Source organism: Struthio camelus, chromosome 1, assembly GCF_040807025.1.
Source record: "Struthio camelus isolate bStrCam1 chromosome 1, bStrCam1.hap1, whole genome shotgun sequence".
Lineage (NCBI taxonomy): Eukaryota > Metazoa > Chordata > Aves > Struthioniformes > Struthionidae > Struthio > Struthio camelus.
The window spans coordinates 6,209,571-6,236,841 of record NC_090942.1 but is presented as its reverse complement, the minus strand read 5'-3'; the positions used below and the strand labels follow the sequence as shown (position 1 = coordinate 6,236,841).

The 27,271-nt window shown below is 39.3% G+C and overlaps 1 long non-coding RNA gene across 1 annotated transcript; it reads right to left on the bottom strand.

Moving 5' to 3' along the window:
* Nucleotides 1–7,412: 7,412 nt before the first annotated feature.
* On the bottom strand, nucleotides 7,413–26,779 carry LOC104149416 (uncharacterized). Its single transcript, XR_695330.2, has 3 exons — nucleotides 26,723–26,779; nucleotides 15,628–15,773; nucleotides 7,413–7,906 (listed from the first exon to the last, which is right to left on the bottom strand). It is a non-coding gene; the product is annotated as an uncharacterized lncRNA (long non-coding RNA).
* Between the last annotated feature and the right edge of the window lie 492 nt (nucleotides 26,780–27,271).

Below are 27,271 nucleotides of genomic sequence, written 5' to 3'. Positions count from 1 at the left end.
AGGATTTTGTGAAACACTAAGGCTAAATTTTAGGGAGCTCAGGAAGACATTAGTACATGAGGGGTTTCCTGAGAATGACATGCTATTAGCAAAGCATTTACAATAAATAACATCTTTATAATAAATGTACTGTGCGTGAAGAAGAGCGTTTCTAGGAACCGGTCCAAGCACTACTTGGATCTCCTTCCAGGAACGTCACAGCTCTGGGTTTTGCAGGGAGAAACTGGAGAAAGCAGAACTCACGTGTCAGGAGGTCAGTTTAAGTAAACTGTGGGATTACTGCCTGCAGATTTCCTGTACCTTGAGACACTTCTTAACACATTACAAAAACACTGTCGTGAGGAGCAAATCTTAAGGCTGAGCCATGTGCAGTAACCTTATCCTTAGAAGTTCAACAAGCTTCCAAGCTGAAACATAAGTGTTGCCAGGGTCTGGCTTAAAGGTTCACTGTGCCCTGGACTTTAGTGTGGTTAAAGTTTATGTTAAACCCTGTCTGTTGCTGGCATAGTCTAAAGGATGAGGGATGGTAGGAGATAGGTCCAGCCGAGTCGTCGACCACCTCCGTGAAGACACTGTGACAATAGCTTGTCTAAAATGATAGATTATTAACACAGTTCTTCAGAATTAAATAATTAAATGGTGACTGCTTTGTGTGATATTACTGGTCTGGTAGCGTGCTGAACTCTGCACTGCACGAATCTTCAAGACATTCTTGAAGGTTCTTCTGACATTTCTTACTGACATTTTCACATTAAAATGAATTTTAAGTGTCATACAATAGTGTCCTTTAGCAAGTATGCCAATTCTGATGTACAGCTCAGTGATTTGATGGACTTCCTATTGATGTTTTCGTAAATGTGCATAGAACACCATATTCCTTTGCATGACTTTGGATAACATGTCAGATATACCAACTCGATTCAAAGAGCTCTGATGTGTCTTGTTGTTTGTAATGAATTTATGAAAGGCTGGTGTTTTGATATAAAGATAGCCATTTTCTTAAGGCTTTTTAAAAGCTCTGTCCCCAGTTACCATATTAACAATACCCATCTATTAGTAGATAATCCACTGGAATCTTAGCCTAGGTCTCAGGAAACTTGGGCTCAGCTCTTTCTTCAATATAAATTTTCTAAAAAACAATAGCAAGATATGTAGACCCTGAAATTCAAATGTGTTTGGACTCTGTCTTACCATTCATGTCCGCGGGATTTGAGTGCCAATACCTCTGAGGATTTCACCATATCCCTTCCTTATTCCTCTGGGTACAAAATGGGGAAAAAATACCTTCCCTAGGACACAAGCTGCTATGAAAACATGATTAAAGCTAGTGTAGCTCTTGGATAAGATGATTTAGCTAACTATAAAGCTTAAACAACTGAATGGAAATTATCTGAATAGTTTAGATAACTTTTCGCATGACACACAGAAAGAGTGACAAAAGTTGAATGATAGGTGTGTTATAGCTATTATCACTAACAAAAGTCAATACTAGAGCACACGCTCTGAGTTCAGGTATGAATCTGATTCCAGACCCCTAATCAGCAACCATCTGCATTCAAGTTAAATGGTCCTATTGATCTAGATTTGATTCAGAATCCAAACTTTCATGAAAGTCAAGAATGGGGGGACAATATGCTCCCAGATAATTTTTTTTTTAACTTTCAATTATTTTTCCTTTTTTTTTTCATATAGTATCAAATTGTTGTCAGTCTTCCTTAAATTCTGTCTAAGCCACTGAGTTCCCTTACACTATGAGACTACTACAAAAGTACACTTTACTGGACCATCTGGGCTCTCTCTGAAGTGTACGCTGCAAGAGATAATCCAAAAATGAGTGCTTTTATATAAAGTCATACCTGTTTAAAAACAAGAGATAAAAGAAATAAAGCTTCATCAACATGCTCAAACTTATTTTAAAATTGGCATACTAATTTAAATAAGCATAATTTATAAGCAAACTTATTTTAAAATTGGCATACTAATTTAAATAAGCATAATTTAAGCTGGATACTCAGCTGGGGACCTCAAATTTAGTGATCCATGTTGTCTAAAGAGCTGATGCTGCTGATTGTGCAGAATTGGTCATATGACTTATGTTCATAGACTCCACGCTTAAACATCCAGATGAGTAAGTTGTAAGAATTTACAATGTGCCTTCAGAAAGCCTTTTTTGCTTTCCACTCTGCATAACGACATCTCCTGTCTACTTGAACTTCCTCTTCTAAATAACATGTTAAAGAACCCATTGACGATCACAGCAATCTCCATCTCCACTCTTGCTTATTTACCAGTCACGCATGATGGAGAGAGGTTTTGTGAAAAAGGAAAACTCTCTCATATTCTGTCTGAATCATCAATTTTATAGCCTTTTCTTCTTCTGTTCTAACTGCTTTAGCTAATTACTAGGTGACTGTACTATTCATGCAAAGTGGAAGAGTTCTCGTAGGAGCCAATGAGTAAGGTTTACCCAAATTATCTCCATATTCTGGTGCTTTCATTGAGGGTGGAGGCGTTTCATGTTCAAGTCGCTGGTCTGCATCAAGAAGAATTAAAATTAGGAATATTGGTTGTTAAGTGTAGCGAGGTGGTGTTTGGTTAGTATTTACTATCATTCTCACTTACAAAAAGCAAAAACAACCCAGGGGAAAAATTCAAAAACCAAAAAACAACAAAAAACCCCTTTTGTCTCAAAACACACGAGTGAGAAGGCCTGAGAAAAGTCTTAGTTCCATCCCAACACAGAATGTAAAAGCTTTGAAATCTTACAAACAATCTTACAAACATATCTACAGCTTTTACCTGTAACATACATTTCATGGAACAGAATAGCCTAAATTCTTCTTTGAATAACTTTTGTATGATCTAATTTCCCCTCATTATTTGCAAATTATAAACCAGCCCTTTCACACTGAAATTATTCAATGAAAGTATGATTGGCCACTTAAAGGTAAAGATTATGCATGTTCTATCACTATATATCTTAGCTTATTCCAGCCAAAAACCTCCAGAACTCTTTTTTTGCCATTTCTCTGTAAATTACCAGACTTAGACATGATGGGTTTTCTCCAGATCCACACTTCTTCTGTAAGAAAGGCCACAGAGGCAGTAGAATGGCTGCCCATGTAAAATTTCTGAAGAGGAAATTAATCCATAAAGCTAGATTAATTTCAAAATCATCTCAAATAATTACATTTCCTCCAGAAAGGACTTTTTACACTTTTTGCTAAAATTCACTCTCAGTAGCAATAGCTTCCTGTTCACTAAGAACAAGCCAGAAGCAGCACTGAGAACCTCAGCTCTCTCATCTCAAAGAGCTCTTCCTCCATGGAAGAAACGAAGGAAATCATGGTCAGCGTTTGCGACCAGGATCCAGAATACCAGATTCTATAATTCCAGAATCCAGAGACAACCCCTTTCACCATAAAATCTACAATCTACATTTATGATAAGATGTAACAGAAGGTAAGGGACGGGAAGGTACTGGGGAAAAGAGAAGGAAACAAAGTATGTAGAATAAGAAAATAGTCAGGATGAGCAGCAGCCATAGCTTGCAACTTTTATAATTGTGTCCAAATATTGCACAAAGCATCATCAGCATCCTATTTCCCTTTATTTAACAAAAGCTATAGGTAAGCCATCAAAAAAGCAGCCTCCAACACCACCTACCAGCTGCTTGTGTCCTGAAGCCACTTCCATTGGACTTTCAGTTATTGTGAGATATCTCCCATACAGGCAAGTCAAGTCCCTCTGTTCTTCTAGACAGTTCTGTGATGTCAGATGTTAATTGTCATCAATCCCTGTCCTGACCCAGGAGGGAGCAAACTGATCAGAAATGCTCTGAAACAGCCCAGGTTCACTCTTTCAAACTGATTCTCTTTGTGGGCAGCTAGGGATTTGTATGGACTGTCTGTATATCTTGACTTCTTCCATCATAAGTACTTATGATTTTGTGTGATTTGTTGCTATGGAGAAGACCGTTCAATGAAAAATAAATGTGCTGTGACTATACAAGTTTAGTGGCAGAAGGTAAAGAAATCTAACAAAAAGATCTTCTGAGATACTTAGGAACAATTTAGTATATATTTTCCACAATACAGAACTTCTTTGCCTCAACACTACAATTACAACAGCTGTTAGTGTCATGAACTGAAACGAAAGCACTTTAGTTAAGATTAGCTTTTATTTTTCTACCAAACATGAAATGCCTGAATTACAAAAATTTCCATTTTTTTTTTTTTTTATTTCTCAGTATATCTATGCTAAACTAAACCTTCTCATCTGTTCCTTCAAAAACTGCTCTGGAGGAATCATAGTTTCAAATATTGTATTAGAAATGAAAAAAAAAACCCTAAACCACAACTATTTGGATGTTTTTAGAACATTTAGGCTAAATAACAAATAGGAAAATGAATAAATTAGTTCTTCATATACTGTGCACTTGTTAAAGCAGAAATATAGGAAAGTGCCTAGATCCCAAATCAAAAAGTGTGAAACTATCTTTAAACATATGGATAGCTTAATTTAAATCATTGGTAATGGGCATGTGTTTAAATTAAACTTCTGCTTAAGTACCATGCTGAATTGAGGCCCCAGAAAAGAAATGTTATCTTTAATTTATTTTAAGCACTAAACAGAGAGAAAATCTGAGGCTGAGAGAAGTCATACAGTCGTTCCTGTTACCTCCAGACGTCCAGGTAGATGGCTACTGCATCTGCAAAGAAATTTTTGTTTACATGAGAGCTGAAACGAAGGGATTATTCTTGCTTACGCTGAAGGTGGAGCCAAACCTTTCATTCATGTAGATGGAGAGGAAGACAGGCACAGACTGAGCACTGCAGATATCTTTCTTTTTGTTCAGTCCCGAACGGAATTCGCTGACTAGTCCGACGAAATAGGAGCGCGGGACCACGTGCATAACAGCACTTAGCACCTGTTTGCTCTCTGTGAAATTAAGTAACCCCATTGTTACTGCGTCTTTAATGCAAGATATGCGCAAAATACAATACGAAGTGCTTAAAACGTTCCTAAAGTCTCGCTCTCTCTCATAAAATGCTGATGCAATTTCTTGGTGATGTACAGCTCTGACGGAAGCCTGAAGAGTCTCGGGGTTGGTCTGGTTACCAATGCCAAGGTTCACTTGCACTTTGAAGTTGCAAATCTGAACAGTTTTGCCAGACACCTCTTGGGCATTAATTTCTCTTTTATCATTTCCAGCACTTCCTGTTTGGGGGTTGCTGGGCTAGGACTACTGAGGGAATAGTCATTATTTAAGAGTGTCAGCACTTCTAGCTCCATGTGGAATCGGGAAACTTACTTAGAGAATCTCAACTACGAAAGACCATGGACAGAAAAGTTACCAAAACATTCTGTAACCTTTAAAAAAGCGGTGGATTCCTTTTTGTTTTTCATTTTTAAAAATCATCCTTGCCCTAACTGATCCTTCCTTATCTAGTTTTAAAGACAGCCGCTAGGACTGTTACAAGACATTTGTACAAATGTACTGGTCCACACATTATTGAAATCTTTGGGTGGTTATACTACTCCTGAGGGGAACTTGGTGAGAATTTGAAGCGCCCATGTTAGGCGAAAGAGAACTGTGAAATAAAAGAGCACCTCTGCCTTTACAGTGAGAGTTAACAGCGCTAAAACCTTCCCAAAACATGCCAAAACAACCGTCTGCAGCAGCCCGAACAGAATCCCTGAAGCTCAGCAGATTTAGAAGCAGGAATAGTATTCTCACTGTGTAGTCTTGAAGGCAAAAACATCAGCTCTTAGCCGGGGGTTTCAGACTGTCCTGCAGTATTCATATTCAGTGGAAGAGAATCTGCCACATCATAAACAAGCACATAAATACAAATGCACACACACACACACGCACACACGCACACACACACGCATCAGAATATACACATCTGTTTCATGTTTCTGGTATGCTCTCTATTCTTTATACATGGCACAGCTAATATTTCCTAATTTTATATGATCACTGTTGTTGCTGGGCCACAAAAAGCTTAGTTTATTGGAGACAATGTATATATGCTAATGAATATAATGTCCAGCAAAAGGCAGAACACCATACTACAGTTATTATCTTCTTTATGTGCTCAATACTCCTGAGGTTTTTATTCATGTATTGATAAGAACATGATTTTTCCAGGGAAAGTAATAAAGAAATCTTATAAAGGGCTTGGAAACAGTGGAAAATTTTCACTGTGATTGGTCTAATAAACCTATGCCAACAGCTCCCTCTATGTACCGTAAAAAGATGTTGGTAAATGCATTGCCTGGAATACGTATTCCAGAGAAAGGTACTGCTGGGGGAAAAGAATCTTTTCTTTGTCATTTAATCTGTCTGCTCCGAAGATTAGGAAAATTTCAATAAAAAGCGTCAATTGGTGGTACCTACATAATTACGGCGACGTATTTTCCTTTTTAAAATTTCCTTTATTATTTACTGTATGATTCTGATTGATTCTTTCAATTTCCTGCCTAATCCCATTTTATATGCTTAGATTATTGTGACGCAGATAGTCCTCTGAGTATACAAAAAGGAACAATGCAATAAAAGGACAGTAACTAACGCTATCTGTGCAAAGCCGGCAAACAGAAGAGGAGGTAGCATGGAGGATTATCTCTAATGAGAGCTGTACGTCTGCATGAACAAGAGTGATACACTACTAAAAGAAGAGCAGCACTGTCTGGTGGGGAGGGCGCTTCAGTGGACGTCAAGAGATTTCCTTCTTCTAACTTGTTGCTTTTCTCCTGTGCGACAGCGGATGAGTCCCCTCACTCCTGTGAGTTTTGCCTCCCTCTGCACCTTATCTGTTCGCCTTGTGAAAATTCAGAGTGGGTGTGATCTGAAATATGTCCATCACCACGGGCTGTGTCTGTTAAACACAGCTGAACAGATTACTGTGTGTCTGCTGAACCGAAATAATCTCTGTGTAGGCCTACAGCAAATATGGAAAAAAAAAAAAAAGTGATTTCTTTTTAAATCTATTTCGTAGCAGGTTAAATGGAGTTATATTAGCTTGCATTTTCCATAGGCTAAAGTCTGCTCACAGTTACTGGTACTCAGCTGACACACAGACAGGCTGTTAAGACTGCAGAAATCTGACTGCGAATCTAACCATGGGTGGTGCCTGCAGCACCGACCACAAAATTATCTTGATAGGTGCTTTGTGCTACTAATTTCTTAAAACTAAACAACAGAATTTCTGCATGCTCTTAGACCTGAATTCGGTTCAATTCCACCCTGTACTTAACTAAGACAATCTGATCGGCTTGCAAATCAGGAAGAAGATAACTGAAACTGCACACACTGAAAAAAGCAACACTTTTTTTTTTTTTTTTTTTTAATCCAGAGATTCACAGTTACTTATCGGGCGTTGGGCACGTCTGCTTGCCAAAGAGTTTATAAAGTACATTAAGGAGTCAGAACACGACATAATCACCATGTGGACGTTTATGTGGCATGGTGACTCAGAAGTGCACACCGTTATTATTCTGCTGAAGTTTAAAATTAAACATTATTGACAAGGGGAGGGGGAAGAGGAAGGGGAAGAGGAAAGGGGAAGGAGGAGAGGAAGGGGAAGGGAAATCTGGTTCATATTCTGATTCATTTCTGAAAACAATTGTGTTTTAGAAAATGTGTATGCAATTCAGCTAGGAAAACGTGATTGTGTTCATGCGGCAGCACAGAAATCTCTTCAACAGGCAGAGATTAGGATGGGTGGAAGAGGCCATGGGTCAAAGCTCAGAGAACCCTTCACAGCTCCCATTTCCAACTTTGCTCTTTACTTTTCCGTGGGTGTGCTCTTGCTTTGTGACTTTACTGTTCTCCGATCCAGCGGCATAAGCAAAGCAGCATCAGACAGGTCCGTTTTAGGCTTTCCCCTCCTCTTCCCTGCAAAAGGATCCAGAGTACAAAGCTGTTACTCTCTGTAATAATCATGGCTTTTAATTTAGTAGCACCTCCATGCTACGGTGGAGAATCTCTTTTTTTTTCTCTCTCTCCCAACAAAAATATCATTTTTGTACCTTCCCTTACTGTATTAATATATCCCTTTCCTTGGGAAAACTTGTAGTTGAATGGGTAGAGTCAACAGAGGGATGAAATGGTGAAGTCCCAATAGCTGAAGCACCACCAGCGCCCCAACCACCATGGCCGTGTACTGCCAACGGTCCCTGAACGTGCAGTGCCGAAACTACGGCATTTTCCACTGCATCCCATCCATCCTGCCCACACTCTAATGTGGCTCTTTCCTCATCCCTTACTGGCTCCTTCTCGACTGAAACAGGTGCTCTCCATGCCGCATACTGCCCCAAAATACCATCTGTGTGGTTTCTTTCAGACCACTAATGCGAAGCTCTTGGATAGCCCCCTGTTTACTTGCTTTGGAGCTGCACTTACGGGGCCCACCGCCTGAAACACTGCAATCAAGCTGACAGCACAACCAATCAAGGTCTGACCTGCAGCCGTTTCCTAGGAAACCCAAGCCACTGCCACAGAAACAGATTGTACACGGTGGAAGGAAACATATATTTTTTCGGGGGGAAAAAAAGAAACAAAAAAACAGCATTTCAGATTTTTTCCTGTGCTCTTGAGTTACTACAAAGCACTTCTAAAATAATAGTAATGAAAAATACTCTAGTTAAGAACAATTGAGCCAGGATGGTCGTGTAAGTACTTAAAGCCAGACAGAGAGCCTCTGAGAAAGACCATGAACCAAGGCTGCTTGAGTGCGTGTTCCTGCTTTGCTACTGAGTCACCTCATAGCCCTTGCTAAGTCATTGCAAAAATATTTCCAAGTCATCAAGCCCATAGCTCCAACAGAAAATAAGTTTGAATAAAAAGAGGCTGAGTACCTGAAAAAGAAAACTTGGAAGAAAGCAAGAAAATTAACATGACCATTTTGGAAACTTTGAGAAAATAGAGACAAGACAAGGCCACCTCTGCTACTTGAGGAAACACCACCACCACATCTTACAGTGATGAATCTACTTAGCGGTTATATTTATCGTTTGGAGAAGCTTTAAGTATTATTAGTGGAACACGTTATTCTATACTGAAATTTACAGTTTATTTGTATTATCTGTAAATCAATTTCTAGCTGCTTGAACACAGGGTGCATACGGGAATAATGATATATTCTGTAAAACAGCTGGACAGTGTAGCACAAGTGTACTGAAAACTAGGACCTCTTAGTTCTAATAAGGCTGTCAGAATGGAGTGAGAAAAAGTTCCCAGGATGATATTCACTGAAGTCTAGGTATCTAATGTGATGAAAGAGTCCTCTAGACTATCTTTACTGCCCTAGGTTTAATCACTCCTTTCCAGGGCATGATTCATCTTGTCTTAACGTAGATTTCAAATTAACCATGCTTTAAAGACATCTCTTTGTCATCTCCACTGATCATGAAGGGATCCCCGGGTGACTAGCTCAGAGGTGGATGTCTAACTCTAGTTGTCCACCTTTAGTTAGATGAGTTCTACCCATCTCTGACTAAAAGAAAGTGGAGGTTGGGAGAAGGCTGTGAGCATAAAGACTGGTTTTGGGGAGCGTAGGGAAGAAGGAGTTTGGGAGATAGACAGAGTGGCTGGGAGAATAAAATTCTCCCTCTGTACTGTTGTTCTGCTCCGCAAACAACTACAGTGGACGATGCAGGAGGCTCGGGGCTTCCTGGCTCTTGCTGGTGATTGCAAAGAAGAAATCCAAGAGATGGAAGGGAAAGGGAAGTGAGGACTTCTTCCTGTGCTCAGTGTGGTTTCATGCTGAGCCTTTGAAGAATACAACTTCATCACATACACCCCTAGGTAGCCCAGCTAACCACAATCTTAGTGTTTTATTTATGACCCAGGAAAGCCTACCCATAAGCCTGTGTGAGAGGCATACAGTGTAATAAAAGCATAAGCAAGTTCCTTAGTGCAATCAGATATTCATGGTCATAGCCAGGGACCAACTTGTAGGTCCGGGGAAGAGGCTAATGACTGACCCCTTCCACGCAAAGGGAACTGTTCGGTTTCCTATCTATCCCACCTTCACAGTGACTTTTCGTGGTTTGGAGCTCTGGGCAATTGCCTCTGTTTTGCACTTAGAAAGAACCAGAAACTAATATGAAGAGACAGGATTGGACATTGGAAGCAAAACTGACTACATCAACAGGCTATTTTCACTATGTTGTTGGAAGAAGGGGAAATTTGACTTCTGGTTTGTCCAACGGTGATCATCTAAAACCTGCCACAAATGTGCTGAAGTGTTGAAAAAGCCCAAGGACATTTTGCGGTAGCTTTTGCTGAAGGTAGCCCTCAGCCAGTCTTCAGACTCGAAAGGGAATAGGAAAGGGCTGCTCTCTCAAGAGAGTAGTGCACTTCTTCCTACCATAAGGTAGGTGCAGGTTGCTCCTTCCTCAGTTCAGGTCTCTGCCAAACACTTTCTGCTTAGAATTTCTCTCTACCTTCTGGTCTTGTCACAGTCCCCTTCTACCCTGTAGTGTGATTCTACTGCTTTATGTGACAATTAATCAGAACTGTGAAGCAAACCTTCCAGCTATGATGAGACTTTTGTGAAATAGCAGATAGATCAATTAACAGAGAGGTTTTGGAGTGTAAGGAATCTCAGTCAGGCTGCTCACACACTAATACTAATAAGAAGTTAATTTTAAGAGGAACATTCCTGAGTTTGTTACAGAGTTCTTCCTAAGCCTCTTAATGTGCCGGTTGCCTTTTGCAATGGCCATGAGATACATCAAATGGATGTAGGAAAATAAGACCAGTCTTGAGCTTCAGTTATTCACTCAGTTACATGTTGTGTGTCTTAACTGATATCCTTCCCAGGCTCCTGCCATCCTGTTTCTAACCGTAGATCATCCTCAATCTCCAAGTCCATTTTCCTCCTTTTTTCTATCTTTTCTCAGTGTCTTAACTCCTCTTGGCTTTTTGATGGGATGCTGTGCCTTTTTAAGCCTTTCTTTTATCCCTGGTGTCACCAGTACCCCGTCATACATAGCTCCATCTCAAATAGGAGACTTCATACTCGGAATCTCAAGCAATGAAAACTCATTATTCTCCTTACATTGAGTATGAAATGACTTAGAATATAATCTCTCTCTGCCCATGATTTGAAGTCAAGAACATCATTCAGAGACAGAACTGCAGGCAATGTTTTTGCAGTCCCTAGTGGCTGAGGGAGTAAAAAGAATTGAACTACATCGTAATTAGCGTAATCAACATGCTACGGATTCTCTTTTAAATCAAGAGGCAGATACAAGTTGTTGTTTATGGACTGGAAATAGTTCAAATTCCAGTTATGTCAAACTTTATAGTAGTCATTCGAGCACACGAAACACACACCTCTATGTGCTGCTCAGTACAATTTGCTCATTTCATATATAAAGTTTTTAGTAAATGATTGGTAATTTCCATTGCCTTTTTAGAATTCCTTACAGACAAATGTAACAGTGTATCTCTGGCTATCATTGTGCAGTTAATGATTAAAAGTTAGGTATTAGGGGCTCACTGTTAGCCAAACAGAACCACCAATATCTGTTGTAGGACCCAGGACTGCCAAGACCAGTTCTCACTGGTCTGGCAGGAAAGAGTAGCTGTAAAACTACAGCACAAGCCAGAACAGACTTGTATTTAACAGGCACCCTAAGAGACTTCATTGATGTTACTGTCTCGGCTACCATCTTCCTGAATCGTGTTGAGGCATATGAGGAACATGTATAGGCAGATGCTCTGAATCTCCAGTGGTTCCTCCCTGTTTTGACAGCCCTCAAGACCTCTAAGACGCATCTGTTATAGACAGTAGTATTTTTAGTTTGTGTATGAAAGGAAGGAGGATCTAGTGTTTATTTCTGTGTCTGGATAGCTGAAAGCTGAGGTTCAGTTTCCTCTTTCACTCAAGACCTCTCCCACTAATACTTAGAAGATGTTTAAAACCAGTGATGTTGCCACGTATAGCACAATTTGGATGGATGCATTTAATATCCCAAATTTGAAGAATTCCACACTAAATAGATGACTTAGACCTGGACATTTTCAAGGTCCCTGAGTGAGACACCTATCATCACCATACCTGGATGGCTTTTGAATGGTAGGCTGTGCTACACACCAGCTCCTCAACAGCATCCCAACAAATAGGACTATAGCAAATGTAGAACTGATAGGACTGGGCAGCTCACAAAGCTAGCAGTGGTTCCAGCTGCTTCATTTTTAAATGCAGTCAGAGAAAGTGGAAGAGATGGGGCAGCCACTCTCTTTTTTTTGTGTAAGACTGCATGTTAGCGCACTATGTGCCTCTGCTTGGAAAGGAATGCAAAACGTGAAGGGCCAAGGAACACACGAAAAGGAGCAGGTATGCTGATTAAGATATTTCCTAGTAGGAAGAGTCCTGAGTTTGTGTTAAACCCTTTTGTAATTAATTTGAAGAGCCACTGGATGAAAATAGAAACAGCTGTAGGAGCAGGCAGTTCAAACTAGGGATTTTCATTTCTATGTGACTACGCCACAAAGCCATGCTGCCACACATACACACATCTTGCCTTCTTGTCCTAGACAAAGCTGCAGACTTAGGAGGAGGGGTAGGGATAGATCTCAGCTGACTCAATCTCTGGGTGCTTTAGAAAGTGTAAGAATGGTTGGGAAATATGGTTCTGAGCCTTGCAAACTAAGGGGAGGCTAGAACTCCTACCCCTCTTTAGGACAGCATTTAAGCAGGAGGCAAATATGTAATAAATAGGCATGACTGGGTCTTTCTTCTCCAGTTGTATTTGAAAAGGCATCTCTTACAGATTCAGTGCTGGCTGCATGGAGACACTTTTCTGGAAACCTGGTGTAGATGCTGAAGTTCAGACACAACCTATATAAATAATATTTGTATTAGCTGGCTCTGTATAGCTCCTTATGCAGTATCTTCTGCCTAAGGTATGCAGCTCTTACCCAGCATTAAATAAGTAATGTGGCTGTGTAGTTTCAATCTTAGATTCTGTTTTGAGTCTGCATCCCTTAAAGCTGGTCAGTGTAGTTTGTATCCTTTATTGGATCTATCCCTGCATTTGTCAGGTGTAGTTATCTGCAAAGCAGGGATAATTAGCATTTCTAAAGCTTTCGGAAAATTGTGGGAATAGATATATTAAAGACAGAGAACTGCTCAGAGTCTGAGGCAATGACTAGGACTGCAGGGAAAGTAATTTTTTTCTGTCTTGCTAAAATTCTGGAGAATTCAAACGTGTGCCTGCTCTGTACAGAAATGAAAACAGAAAAGATCTGTCCCACATGAATTAGGCCAGGGGATTCACTGGGAACTTAGATCTAGCCTTATGTCCATCCTCTGAGTCAGTCAGAGGTAGGTCTTGCACTTTGTTCTCCCCCACGAGTGCTCTAGTCTAATGCATAAACTATTCCAGAATGAGTGTCTTTCTGGTCTACCATTGACCTGTGATATACTTCCTGCTGAGATTGCTTTGAACACTCCTAAAAGAGGTTGGGCTGTGCACATCAGAATTTTAATGAATAATCGCTTCACTGAACAACTTGCCAATGAGCTCTAGGGATGGGAGCCTCTTTGAAGCCTTTTGCATTTCTGAAGATATTTCCACTTTGAGAAGCATTTCTCTTTTAAGTGCAGGAAATATTTTCTGGAATTACTTTTGTCCCTAAAAGCAGAGCAAACTTTCTTAAGAGTGCCCACCATGTCTAGTCAGATAGGTATTTCCCAGCACAGAAAACAAAGCCTGTCTTTCATTTCAGCTTTCTCTTTGGTTTTATCTTTCTTGGAGAGACACCTTAGCTAGACATACAAAACATAGCTAAGAATTACTGATCTTAGCTGAAGTTTAGCTTCCATATACGTTTCGAGAGAGAAATAGGAACAGATTTGGCTAAATCCACATGAAAAAGAAGAAACAACGCTCTTTACACCATCAGCTCACTTCCCTAACACCAGTGCTCTACCCACTGGACAACACTCTCCTTTCCTAAAAAAACCTTCTTTGAATATAGAGGGTTTTTTTTCGCTGCTGGAATACATTGCTTAGAACTGTTCCCAAGATATTTACTGTTATTATGCCCTTACCCATTTTTTGATTCTTTTTGCTGTTCCTCTGGATGATAACCCTGTTATTCCCCTATGCTTAATCCTCCCCTGGACTCTGCTTCTTGATTGTATGGGGGTGTTATCACTGCTGATCGACTGGCCATGTACTTTATTCCTTTGCTCTTTGTGTGGGTGGGGCATTAAATCATTGCAAAGAAGGATTAGATGCAGGTTTAGGGCTAGTAACTCAGTGACTGGAGGACTGAAATCATGCTAATTAGATATTGGCAAGTTCTAAGTAATGCCATTGCATGGTTATCATAATAATTTAAAAGCCAAATGAGTTCTTTGCATCCTGTAGCTGTTTCTAAAATATTATTTTCTTTCTCAATTCTCCTGTCTGAGTTCAAAATCTCTCTCCTTACTTGGAAACACAAACAATTTATGCTAGTCTCCATCTGCAGCTGATTGTGTCCTAGCTGCCACAAAACTCCTCTGCTGGTTTGTCTAATATTAGGCTTATTTCTTTTTTCTTTTATAGCGATAAATTCTTATGTATGGTGCCTGACCTGCTTGAAAGAAAATCACCACGTTACCTGCAGACCTGCTTTGACACTAGACAAGCATTGCAGTGATTTTCAGGAATAGTTATTCACACACGAGCCTTAACAGCTTGGCACCTACAAATCTATAGAACTTTTTCGTTAGCCCCTGTTTCTGTGCATGCCCTTAGGTCAATGAACAAACTGCTGCTGTCTATTGTCTCCCTTTGGCTAGCATCTCTAAAGGATAAAGAGGAATCACAGCCACAGACCAAAGGTTAAAAAATTCATTAAAAAATAAAATAAAATAATCCCGCAGTTCCTAGGCACCAGTCCAGCAAAGATATTTAATTACATGCTGGTCTTTACTCACATCCTCTTAGTGAGGAATGTGTTTATGAAGTTTTGGCAGATTGGAATCAAAAACTGTTTAAATTCGGCCTTTAAGATAAAAAGAAAGACTTACTAGGCTAGATTTTGGAAATGATTGTGACAATACTGATGCAGAAAGATTGTAGCCAATTTAAGAACAACTATCTAAGAAGTATGGCTTTCCTTTATAGAAGGACAGATCCAGTTTACATCTAGCAGTGAGCTATGAATGCTTCTGTATCAGTTGGAGTAGGGTATCTGTGCACGTAACATTGCCCAGGTACACGGTTACTGTGTACAGCTTTCTGACCCCTCCTAAGCATTTAAAATACAATTGCATTTTTACCATGAGATTGCTTAGGAGGTACTGCCAGGTTTTACAGCTCCATTTTTTTTTTTTGTTTATCTCTACTAAATAAAGCCTATATGAGGTACTGGACAGGCAAACCCGGCAAAATTCTGCAGCACTAAGAAAAAAAAAAAATCTCCCCGGCAGATCTCTGCCATTCTGCCACCGCCTTTTCTATTGGTCTGGGTCTTTCCATTCTGTAGTTACCTGCAATGTTTATCTCCGGGATACGCTCTTTTACACAAAAGGAGACCCAATGCAAAGAGAACAGAAACAACTGAAAGCACCTCAGGCTAATGCAACCTTTTAGTCGAATGTAGCTTACCAGCGCACGCGGCGTGCAGCTGCGTCTTGAAAGGTCTCAGTTCTTTCTCAAGATGGAAACATCTAATATTTTTCTGTTGAAGTTCCTCAACTTAATGCACAGTGGACTGTTGGGTGACTGTGTCAGGAAAGCGCAGATGGAGATATCTGGAGTGGACCAGGAGGAGAGACAAGTGAAAGTCCTAATATACAATTGAAGTGGCTTACCATTCATTAACAGAGATTAAGGTCTGAGAAATACTTATGATCAGCGAAACTGACTCCTAGCATGGGACAGACTTTGGAGCTTCCTTGCTTTCAGGGCAGAAATGTCCTTTTGCTGCTGTATATCTTTCAAAGAGGTATGCAGTCTAGATTTAATGAATTCACAGATGAAAGCTCCTTGTCATCCCTATGTAAACTCGGCTTTCTTTGCTTTGCTTTGCTTTTTTTTTCTCCCTAGAAAAAAGCTTTCTCAAAGACAGTGAATGAGCTTCCCTTGTAAGATGCCTTGTGGTTTCCTGGTGGGCAGCTACTGCTGAGCCTTTACGTTTCCAAAGGGTCTAGACCCTTTGTTGAAAAGGACACCTTCAAATTAACTCATTCTGTAAATATGTGAATTCATGAACTACTCAGTTTATTATTTCTGGGGTTTGGACAGGCCTGTGTTACTTCTCTCAGCAGAGGAACACTACCACGAAGCTACGTTATTGATGCATATAAGAAATAGGGCATGGCTGTTCTCCCTTTTGACAACATAAATCTCTCCAGCTTCTCCAAAAGCATCTGCAGCTACTTCAGCAGATCATTTTGACATCGTTGCACATCCTGTGATTGTTGTTATGGCACGTTTTCAGCTGGTGCCTGTTTAGACTGCAATATGCATATAGATGGCAGAGTTAGCACACTTGCAGCGTTTTTCTAGTTTCTTGGAAGATAATTCTTTTGTCACTTGGTTTTGACCCCAAAAATTTGTTTGATATTGCAACTAAAGGGTTCATCCCTCTGCTAGTACCACTCATTCCCTGAAGAGTTATCAGAAATGCATAAACTACTATTTGTTCTTTGTTATTTTGTTCTTCCGCTTAGGTCTGGAAGGAGGTTGTCTGATATCTATTACGTGACAGAACATAGGTTTAAAGGATGTTAACACCCTTTCTTGAGCTTGTCAGAGCTTAAATTCTGCAGAAAGTTCTATTCAAAGGAGACTAAGAAGGAACAAAAACTAATGAGGAGAATAAATATTTCCTCTGGGTATGAGCTGTTTTCTATGGACAAAGTTTTTCTCTATTTCAGCTTTTCACCAATAAAACTTAAGGGATAAGAAAATTGTCTGAAACTCGTGGAGATGAGGGGCTCCAGTGAGTACTATCTGAAAAATGAAGATGTTTCAGATGTGTGTCCCTGTCACAAAAGTCAGGGGTGGCCTCTAGAGATCCCAGGGCCTGCTTTTGCTATTGTTGCTGGCTGGACTCTTCCCTTGCTGGTTGCTTTGTGACCCGTGAGAAATGAATTCAGCACCCACCAACAATTATTGCGCTGACTGCTCTCTCCATTATATAATGCCATATTAACCTTTTGGATCACCTTTGACACCGGGGAGGAAATATGCACATGCTGAATTCTTTTAGATTCCACTGCAAATTTCTTTCCGGTTGCATTAGTGCGCAATGATCAGCAACCAGAAGTAAGCTCGCATTGCTGTTCCTTATGCCCTGTCTGCTCTTGGGATGACAAAGCCTTGGATACATAGTGGTTTTATCTATTCTATTAAATTCAATCATTCTCTAGTGCTGAGACCACCCTGCACGCAATGACTCACATTCACACCATTAACCCCCTTTGCCTCAAAGGCAGCACAGCTCCCTTCCAATTGCCTATTTGAAGTAGTCCTCCATGCGTGCTAAATCCCAGGCTGCGCCTTGAAAAAGCCGGGGGGGTACTAGCCTGCCCTCATGTAAGCCATGCCAGGGATTGCTCTAACAATTCAACTGATTGAGGAACATTCTCTGGCATAATTTAAATTATTAGCATCAGTGCAGCCATCTTCTCCCTGCGGCACAGCTGAACATCTGTAAAAGACCTTCTGGAGCACATCAGTGGATGATAATGTCCCAAAGTTTTCCATAAAATGATTATAGTACTTGCATCCATGAAATGCATCTTTCATATTCTGAGCACTGAAGAAATATCAGCAATGGTTGTGAGCTAGAGGAGCATTTCATTTGAAGGAAGCAAAGCAGGAAGCAAGTTTTACATTCGAAAGTTCTAGAGTCAGAACCAGAGGCTCCCATTTCAAATGTATCGGTTAAAATGTATAAATCCAGATATCACCTGTTCAGGCACATTTTAATTGAGATTCTACATTTCCTAGATTTGCTAATCTAGATTTTGCTTCCGGAAGGAGTGGTATGATGCTTAGAGGAGTGGATCACTTGCAGGTTCCTCATCTTCCTTTTTATTAGGAAAATCTTATTTTTTGGGATTGGGGGATGGGGCGGGGGGCAGCAGTGGTCATAGCTGCCAGGTTTTGTACACATGTAAATTTGAGAGTACTGTCCTGTTTATGAAAGACATGCAACTTTAGGGACTGTTTGAATGTTGACTTCAGTTTTAGACTGAAACTTAAGGGAGAGTCAGAGAAGAAAAGAAGTTACTGGACTTAGAGCCCAGGATGTGTAAAATGCCGTTCTCAGGCAGCTAGACCAAGCCATGGCACGTGTCTCAAGATGTATCTTAGGAGAAGAAGCAGATAGGATTATGATGGAAAGAATATCAGAAATAAAAGAGTACGAAATGCTTAGATAGGGATAAAAACTCTTATTTTGTAGGACATTAACAAGCACTACAGTGTGGTGGTTGGGAAGATTCACTTTCGATGGAGAGATTATGTATAACTAACTACTGCGTTGTTAGGTTAAACTTCTTTATACTTGCATTTGCTTATGTCACACGTATGGTGGTCTACAGTAACAGATAAGATACTGAAGTAAAATGAACACTAGCTTCCCTTTTTATGGCAGGATTGATGACACATTGGTCTGATATGTGTAAAATGGACATCAGTTGAGTGTTAAAAAGCCTAGGGGAGACGTCTTCAAATTTAGCCCTATTCAACATTTGCCCAAGTCACCCCAGCTGTAATGGGAGAAAAAGATTTCCTGGAATGCCTCATTAACAGCAAATTCTTTCCAGAACTGGGAACAAAAATGCACCTAATCATACAAAACTACCAGACCAAACAATTAAAAAAAAAAGTTAGCAATTTTGCCGCCTTATGTATAGAACCAAATTACCTAGTGTGATGGTTATGATCAGTAGTTAAAAGAGAAACAAAACAAGAAATGGCCAAATTAAATGGCAAAAAAATAAAAAGGTTAAAAAAAATCATTTATGAAGCAGACAGATCATTTTAAAAAGCTTTCATACCAGGAATAGGGCACCATTACAATGAGAAAACCTTTAATTATGTTGTAAAGGTCTGATATTCCACTGAAATGTCATTTCAAAATAAACTTCTAACAGTTAATTATCAGTGATATTTAACTTGTGGGAAAATTAAATATCACCACATACTCCTGTGATCATTTTATTGCTTTTGTAGACATTTTAATATTTTAATGGTTTCCAAGTAACAATGAAAAAGGCATGCCACCAAGTATGTTTTCTTGGCTTTCTGTGGATAACCATATAACCTTTTCTTTGTCTTCTTCATACGAAGCAGGCCTCTGAGTCAGTGAGGGCTAGGAAGGAGGGGGAACCTTTTGGGAATAAATATGGGAATAAACATTGCTACCATACCCTTAGCCAGCACGATTCATGGGAAAGAAGTTTTATTAGCTGTTATAAATGAAAGTATAATGCTGAATGAACAATATTGAAACCCTCTTAGCATTCAACTGGCAAATCACATGTATGTGCAGTGTTCCAGTTAGTGACCCATGTATTATCCAAAGCTTGTAAAATGTACAGTGCAATTGGATGTAAGGGTGTACGCAGTGACCCCTATCACAGACAGACGGGAGGACTGAAACAGGGAACCTCCTGTGCTGTGGTTGTATAAATCAATACTATGCAAGCTAAAGGACTGAGACTGTCAGGAAAAAGCATGAATTTTAAAGCCAGAAGGGACTATAATATTAATGACTATTCAACCAGCTACTCTGACTGAACTAGCTGTAGAAAGGGATGGGTACAACGGGTAGAGACTGGCTGGGTATCACACATTCTTCTCCAGGATGAGCCAAACAAGGCATGGCTCAATTAAAGGTATTTGGCTGAAGGACGTGGATTTGTCTCACAGTGCAACACTGAGTTGTCTGATTCTAGCAGTTGCTTTCAATTTCCAGCTCAATTCCCAACACAGTGCCACCAAAAGTTCCAAAATAAATACTATCATATATATAAAAATATTCAAATCATCCTGAGAATATTCAAACCATCACTATAAAAAAGGATAACAGACATTGGGCTTCCTGATTTTTGTGACTGTAAGAGACACATAGATCTTACTGCTGTGTTTACTATTAGCTGAAATTCTCAGCAAATTCTCAAACTCCAGAAGCAAGGGCTTTACTTAAAGATAAAATATTTTGTGAAACATGATAAAAATCCTGGAAGCTGGAGATATTGGAACTTATCAAAAGCAAAGTAACCAGTTTTTTGCATGAAACCACAAAACTGATGTTTTTGCTTGCTCCTGTTAACCTGCATCCTCAGAGCTCTCCAATATCTTCAGAGATATTGAGACGTTGCATCTTTTCATGGTAGCAGGAAATTCAGTCATTATTTCTTGAGCATGAAGTGAAAGCAAAAATGTCCCTAAACTAGAGCTTATAGGGCCTTAGCTGAATCTTTTATGTGCAACAGGTCTCTGCATCATTCAGCAAGTAGCTTAGTCTTCTAAGGTCACACTGTTTAATTGCTTAAATGTCTCTTAAATCCTGTGCCTCGGTTCTTGTTGTGTAAATGGACAAATGTCCCACAGAGGCATGCCGTGATAAATACAGTAAAAACTTGTGACAGGCTTACACACAAGGCGCATGAGATCGACTATTGGACTGAAACAGCAGCCAGTTTGATGTGAAATAACGCAAGCAACGGGATTTGTACATCTTGCACCCATAGAATTAAGTTTTACAGAGTACAAGAGATGTTGCTTTAGTAAGTGCGTGCTTTATTTTCCTTGGTGCTGCCTGGTAGAAAACCTTCTCTGTGTTCATATGTTCTTAGTCTGTGTAAAATCTGCTCCTACCAAAACATTTGGAGGCATGCCAGATAATTTCTTTTGTAAGCAGGTAGCGTCATCGGCATTTTGAAGGATTATTTGAAAAGCTGGCTATTAACATGAAAGCTAACTCTGAAGAGCCAGGTGAAAGAAATTGCTAGATTAAGGATCAGACTGCCTTAGGAGTTCATTGGTTTGGATAGCTTCTAGACCCAACTCTGTCCCCCTGCCCTCCTCAAAGGCAGCCAATAACATCTCTTTTCCTCGGAAAAAAATCTTGTTCTCCTTAAATCTAACTGTCAGGTCTTACTACTAATCCAGATATTGAGGTGGTGTAAACCGGAGTCAATGGACCTATAATGGATTTTCCTCTGCTAAAGATTTGTTTTGCAGTTATTTAACAAACACTGCTACTGTGTTTTGTGTGTGGTGAGAAACAGTCTGAAGAGCAGGTGAAGATGGTGCGACTGCCTAAACTGTGTTGTCTTCGACACCAGTATTATGTCGTTACTCCAAAAAAATGGTAATCTGCATCCAGCTTTGCAAAGCTGTATATGACTATGCAAACTGTTGCTTACCCAGATTATAAATTTACCTCCAAAGCCTCTATTTTTTACATCTTTTACCTCTGCAAAATGTTGGAGTCTGTTATCTCTCCAAATTATTACAGATTCATATCCCATGCTTTTAGTTCTTCAGGTCCCCAGACAAAATTCTGTTGCAAATATAATGAGCAGCACAATTAGATATGAAAGACAGGGGAGAACCAGGTACTTACTAATGCATGGAGATGTTTCTGAGTGTTTTGAACTAACTCGTTCTATCAAGGTCAAGCAGTTTAAACTTCCAAAGAAAGTGGATTTCCAAAGAAAATCAACGCTTGATTTCAAACCATTTTGAAATAGTATCTTCCCAAGTCTTGAAAACTCACAGAGAAGCATTTCTTGTTAATTTTATATTAAAAAAAAAAAGAATTAAACAAAACTCGAAGTAAAATAAATGAGTGCCTGTTTTGTAAAGTAAACACTGAGTTGTTCATAGAGAACGTTTTTCCGGCATTCATACTTTTTTTTTTAAGGGGAAATAATAGTGTCTGTGAGTTGTTCAACATGTAACAAATGGTCACACAAACACTGGGAAAAGTCCAGAATATCAGAGATTATATGTTGGCTAAAACTCTGAAACGTGAGGATCGGTGAAATACACAACAAAAAAAAAAAAAATCAACCCAATTACAATTATAATCGTCTTCCCTAACCTTCTAGGAGTTGGAGTGAGTGGTGATGAATAAGTCAAATCATAATATTCTAACAGTAGATGAGTAGTAATTATGCTGGGAGACATTCTGAGCTGGCTGAAGTCTTTGAAAGTTCCTCTCTCTCCCTGAGAACACTTTAATTCAGAAAAACAGCAATTGTTTTAGAAGTTTTATGCATACAATTACCAGCTCCTCCAGTATTGTTGCCATCTCTAGAGTGAAATTTGCAGGAAATATTGGAAAGCAAATGCACACAGTGGCTTGGTACAGAAACTATTAAGTGAAAATTTTTGGCGTGAGTTGAGCAGAACAGACAACATGATCTCACGGATCCATTCTATATTTAAAAACTTGGGCCTGAATCAAGATTTGGTTATAGTCCTTTATGTTCACTGTGTGAACTTTTGTCTTCCGGCTGATATATAGTTTTTCATATGATATTAAAGAGCACAATGGAAAGCATTCAGACTTTAGTAGAAGATGGATAAAGGGATTGAAGTGAGATGAGCTGATCTAATAGTAGTATAATGAAGGATATTTAGATGCCTGGTGCAACAAACTTAATCCCTCCTTTCCCCGGTGTCTCTTATCATGCCATGGTTTACCAGTTATTTGGGAAACCTGAACTAACGGATGCAGCCAGGCCTGCTGCTGTTAGAGAACAGTGATATTGAACCTGAAAATGAAGGAGCAGAGAAGTGTCTGCTATCATGACAAACTCTATGGCTGCTCATTTGATTACTGAAACTTACAGGCTATATCACTGGCGACTGTAAACTGACATATATCTGTGCATGCCTGCATGTGCATGCACTCGAGCGCGCACACGCACACGAACAACCGAGGTCAGTGGACCTCCATCCAGTTATAACACTTGTGAATCTCTCTGCTGTATCAGGATCCTGCAATGCTGCCTTACACTACTCTCATTAATTCCCTCAGTAGCATTGTGCATGATTTGAACTTAAGAAATAACTCCCATTGATACAGAACAAATACTGAAGAGAACAAAGTGGATTGATTGGATTTATTTATTTATTTATTTATTTATTTTCAAAGCCTGTCAGATGAAAGACTGAAGTAAAAGAAGCAGCTGGTTGCTCAAGAAACTTGGGAAGCACTTTGGCTAGGCATGAATTATACTGAAAAAAAAAAAAAACTAGTTAAAAGCAGAAGGAGCTAATGCAAACAATATTGGGAAAGGGCTAGCAAGGGTTTAGAAGCAGAAAGCACTGCAAGGTATAACTGCAAGACTCAAAAGGCACGAAAGAATTGGTTTGACTTTCCATCCTCCATCTGCCAGTATAAACTCATATGTATAACATAGGTTGCCACTTCCAGCATAGGTTTTGTGGTTCTAACCTTCTGGCAAACAGATAAAAAAACCCCATTACAGTGAGAGCCAAACTCCTGTCAACAACCCAAGGAGAAGGATAGAGCTCTGGCTTCTATAATTTTGCATACAACCCAGATGGAAGTACAAGCATTTCTAGGCTGAAGTGCCAAATAACTCTCCCAAGGCTTATATTATCTTTTCTTGGTCTTGCCTCAGAACAACTTCCATGCTTCTGGGGACTCCACAGCTGCGTGCACTCTAGTGAAAGACCCTGCACGGCAAGCCAAGTCCTGTGAATTTGCTTTCCAGCTTCCGTAAGGAGGCTTCCCCTCCCTTCCAGTCTCATCAAGGATTGTTCCAACCAGCAAATGCAGCTGCAGAATCTTCACAGTTTCTTTAGAACAATTTTTAAAGGAAAATTTCCTCATTTTCTTGAAGCAAGCTGTTTTGCAAATGAAAGTACAGCAAAACGGTGGTGCCATAACTACCTAGGAGAAAGGTGAGGAAAACAATATGGAGAGGTTGTAAGATGGAAATTGGAACTCAGCAGGGTTGATAGCTTTTAAACATAAATCTGTAGTTTAATTATATTGTTTTAACCTTACTGCTGGCTTCCTTTGTTTTGAAGACCGTGAAGCCTGAGCTTCATGTTCCTGTAAATCAGAGGATTAAGACATAAAAAGATAATATGGAATGATTCCTACGCCAAAATCATCACTGTCAAATACAATCAAGCCTAGAAATAGCATTTCATTAAATGTACTTTAAGTGGAATTGGCTAATATTATCCTATACTTCCTTGTACAACTAAATGTTGATCTGAGAAAAGAGGCGACCTCCGGGTAAGGTCTATGTCAACTTAATCTATCTTATTTTAGTGCTAGGATATGCCCTTTGCCCCTTCTGGAGTAAATGTATTCCTTCCTAATTCGACAACATGATGACTGAGCTAGTAGTATTCGAGGGACACAGAAAAGCAGTCATACATTACAGAGGCACTTTTTACAGATAGCTGTAAAGAGAGTCTTGTTTTTAATGAATCTGTAATAGGAAGAGATTTCTGCTATATTGATTGATTTTATGCATTGGGCTGTGTGTGGTTGTTTTTTTGTTTTTTTTTTCCTGCATTCAAATTCAGATTCTGGTAATCTTAGTCTCTTTCAAATGAATTATATCTGGATAAAAATTCTTTTGCCTTCAAATATCTCAGAATTGGCTGTAGAGGAGGAGAGGGTAATCAATAAGATTTGTGAACTCTGTGGTGCTGTACAGCTTACCCCTTTTCCTCCTAGTGGTTTTGAGACTAAAATAAACACTGTTCTGTGCTGCCTACCTCTGGTTGCTCTGGGGCAACTCTGTAGATACTCCTAAGACGAGAAGACTTAGCTATGGGGAACTCTTCACACCACAGTGTGCTTGGGCCTGGGATCTGTAGATACCTCATTTAAGCTCTAGCATCAGACAAAGAAGATAGCCTGGGCTTTTCCTTGTAGAGTGGGCTATAGTTATTCATAAAAGGTCTCTGACATTACTTGTTGCATTGGGATTTATAGTCAGCCTCAGTACAGTCTACCCATAAGCTTTAGAAAAAAAAGATGCTATGGATTACAGCTCAGACCACGGAGAATGTCTTGAATTTGGAGAATAACTAAGATCGCTTTCCAGTATTATGCTGTAGATCTAACAATAGCGACCCTAAACATAAAATCAATAGCCTAGTCTACCATAAATCTCTTCCATTCCCTTACACAAGTTGTATAGCCTGTCTCTATCTAGTGGAGCATTTTAAGCTAGGGATGAAAGAACACATCCTTTTTTTTTTTTTCTCAGAAATGTAGTAAGAATAAATTCAGAAAAATTGTAAAGTTCTCATATGCCAATCCAGGTTATTGTCAAGACAGACAACCGTACAGAGGATATTTAGTCTATGTTTTTGTGAGGGAAAGGGTGACTCTGAGCAGCTTGTTTTGATAATTGTTGATTGCACTGATGCACTCTTAGATATATGTGGGATTTCATTTTGTGTGGTTTAAGTTAGGTTAACATACCCAGAAGAGTTGTTAATGTTAATATTTGAAATGTGATATATAAATCTAAACAATGTTTCCTTGATGTTGCATGAAGGTTTTAGGGTTAAATTAGATAATAGAAAATAATTATTTTTAAAGGAAAGATAGAAAAAAAAAATCCTGTCTCATTCTAACCTGATTACATTTCTGTGTCAGGCTCTGTTGCTTGTTCCTACCTCTAGGTGCTGTAGAGTGGTTTTAGAGTCACTAGATGTGAGTAGTGGGCACGTCAGATCAGAATCACTGTGCCACCTCCTTCCCACTGTCTTGCCTACTCTACCTAGAAGTAAAATTTTTTTGAAGAATTAGTTTAGCACGAGTGAGAGCTCTACAGCTTCCGATATGTGGTCACCTTTCCTTACACATGGATTTTAACTTTTAAACCTTAATTCTTATTTGGAAGTATCCTACTTGCTTCATGCATGTGGTCATTATTATGAGAGAGATGCCTTCAGTATATCCCACCATCTATGAAAAGCATTCAGGAGAAACCTTTACCTTCCAGTTCGGCACAAGCAGGCTGGCTGCTGTGACTTATTGCTATCTGCTTATAAGGTTCATGACTAGCTGCTGGGGTGAACTGAAGGAATCAAACTGAAAGAAACTCTTTTACAATCTGATTGATGGATGGCTATAATCATGCACGTACAATTGGAACTATTGTTTCTCCCTGTTAAGGTCACTCAACACAGAGAATTGTGCTGTAAACTGAGGCAGGAATAAAAGGAGAAGAGTTTTGTATATAACAGCTAAGAAAAAAATTAGTCAAAAGATACAAGGTATCTTAGAATATGAGTAACCAGTACTTATCATATGCCAGACCCTAGTGATCATTAAAGATTATTAAACTCAGTTAGATAAAGTTCAAAGAAAAGCAATGAGAATGATCAGAAGGCTAAAATACGTAATCTACAGGGAAAGAGTGACTGAACTGGGCACAGAAAAAGAGCAGAAGGAGATGGGTACCTGATAATTGTAAAAAGATGCAAAGATGTCACAAAGTTAGAGGGAACAACTTGTTCTTCATGTCAATGGCAGTCAGGACAAGGGGTAATGGACATTTAGGAAGATTAAAATCAAACATTAAGAACAGCTTTCTAACAGTAAGGCTAATGAAGCACAAAATACAATTTCTCAATTGGTTACAGAGTCTTCACTGACCTCCATAAAAAGTTTTAAAAACAGGCTAGCCAAGCAGCTGTCAGAAATGACATAAATTCATTTTACCTCAGGAAAATTAATTGTCTAGAAAGCCTCTTGAGATCCTTTCTTGACGAATCCATGATCGCATATGTAGCAAAACCAGAACTCATACCACACTATATGAGGAGCACTAACTGCCACAACAACCATATGAATCCTCTGACAGTTTATCAGCTCAACTTCACTGATCCAACATGTGTATTACTCACATTGTTGGACGTTCTCCAACTCCTTCCAGCAAATGGGTTGGAAGATAAAAACGTGGGACCTGAGGGAGTAGTGTTGTAACCTTGACAATCAAAAATAAGATTAGAAGATTTATAGGAAGAAGCAGTGCTTTTTGTTGTACAAGCTGAAGTTGTAAGAAAGGACACAAGTTTGTGGTCAGGTGAGGACAAGAGGGAATATGAGCATGGCACATTGCTTTTTTTCCTCTAAAACATCTGGTCTAGTTAAAAGTATTGTCTCTTCCTATAAACTTTATTCTCTTTCTTTGCCAACATTGACATCACATAGACATTTTTGTTGGTAAAAAAAAAAAAAGTATTGATATTTGTTAGGAGTTTGTTTAGT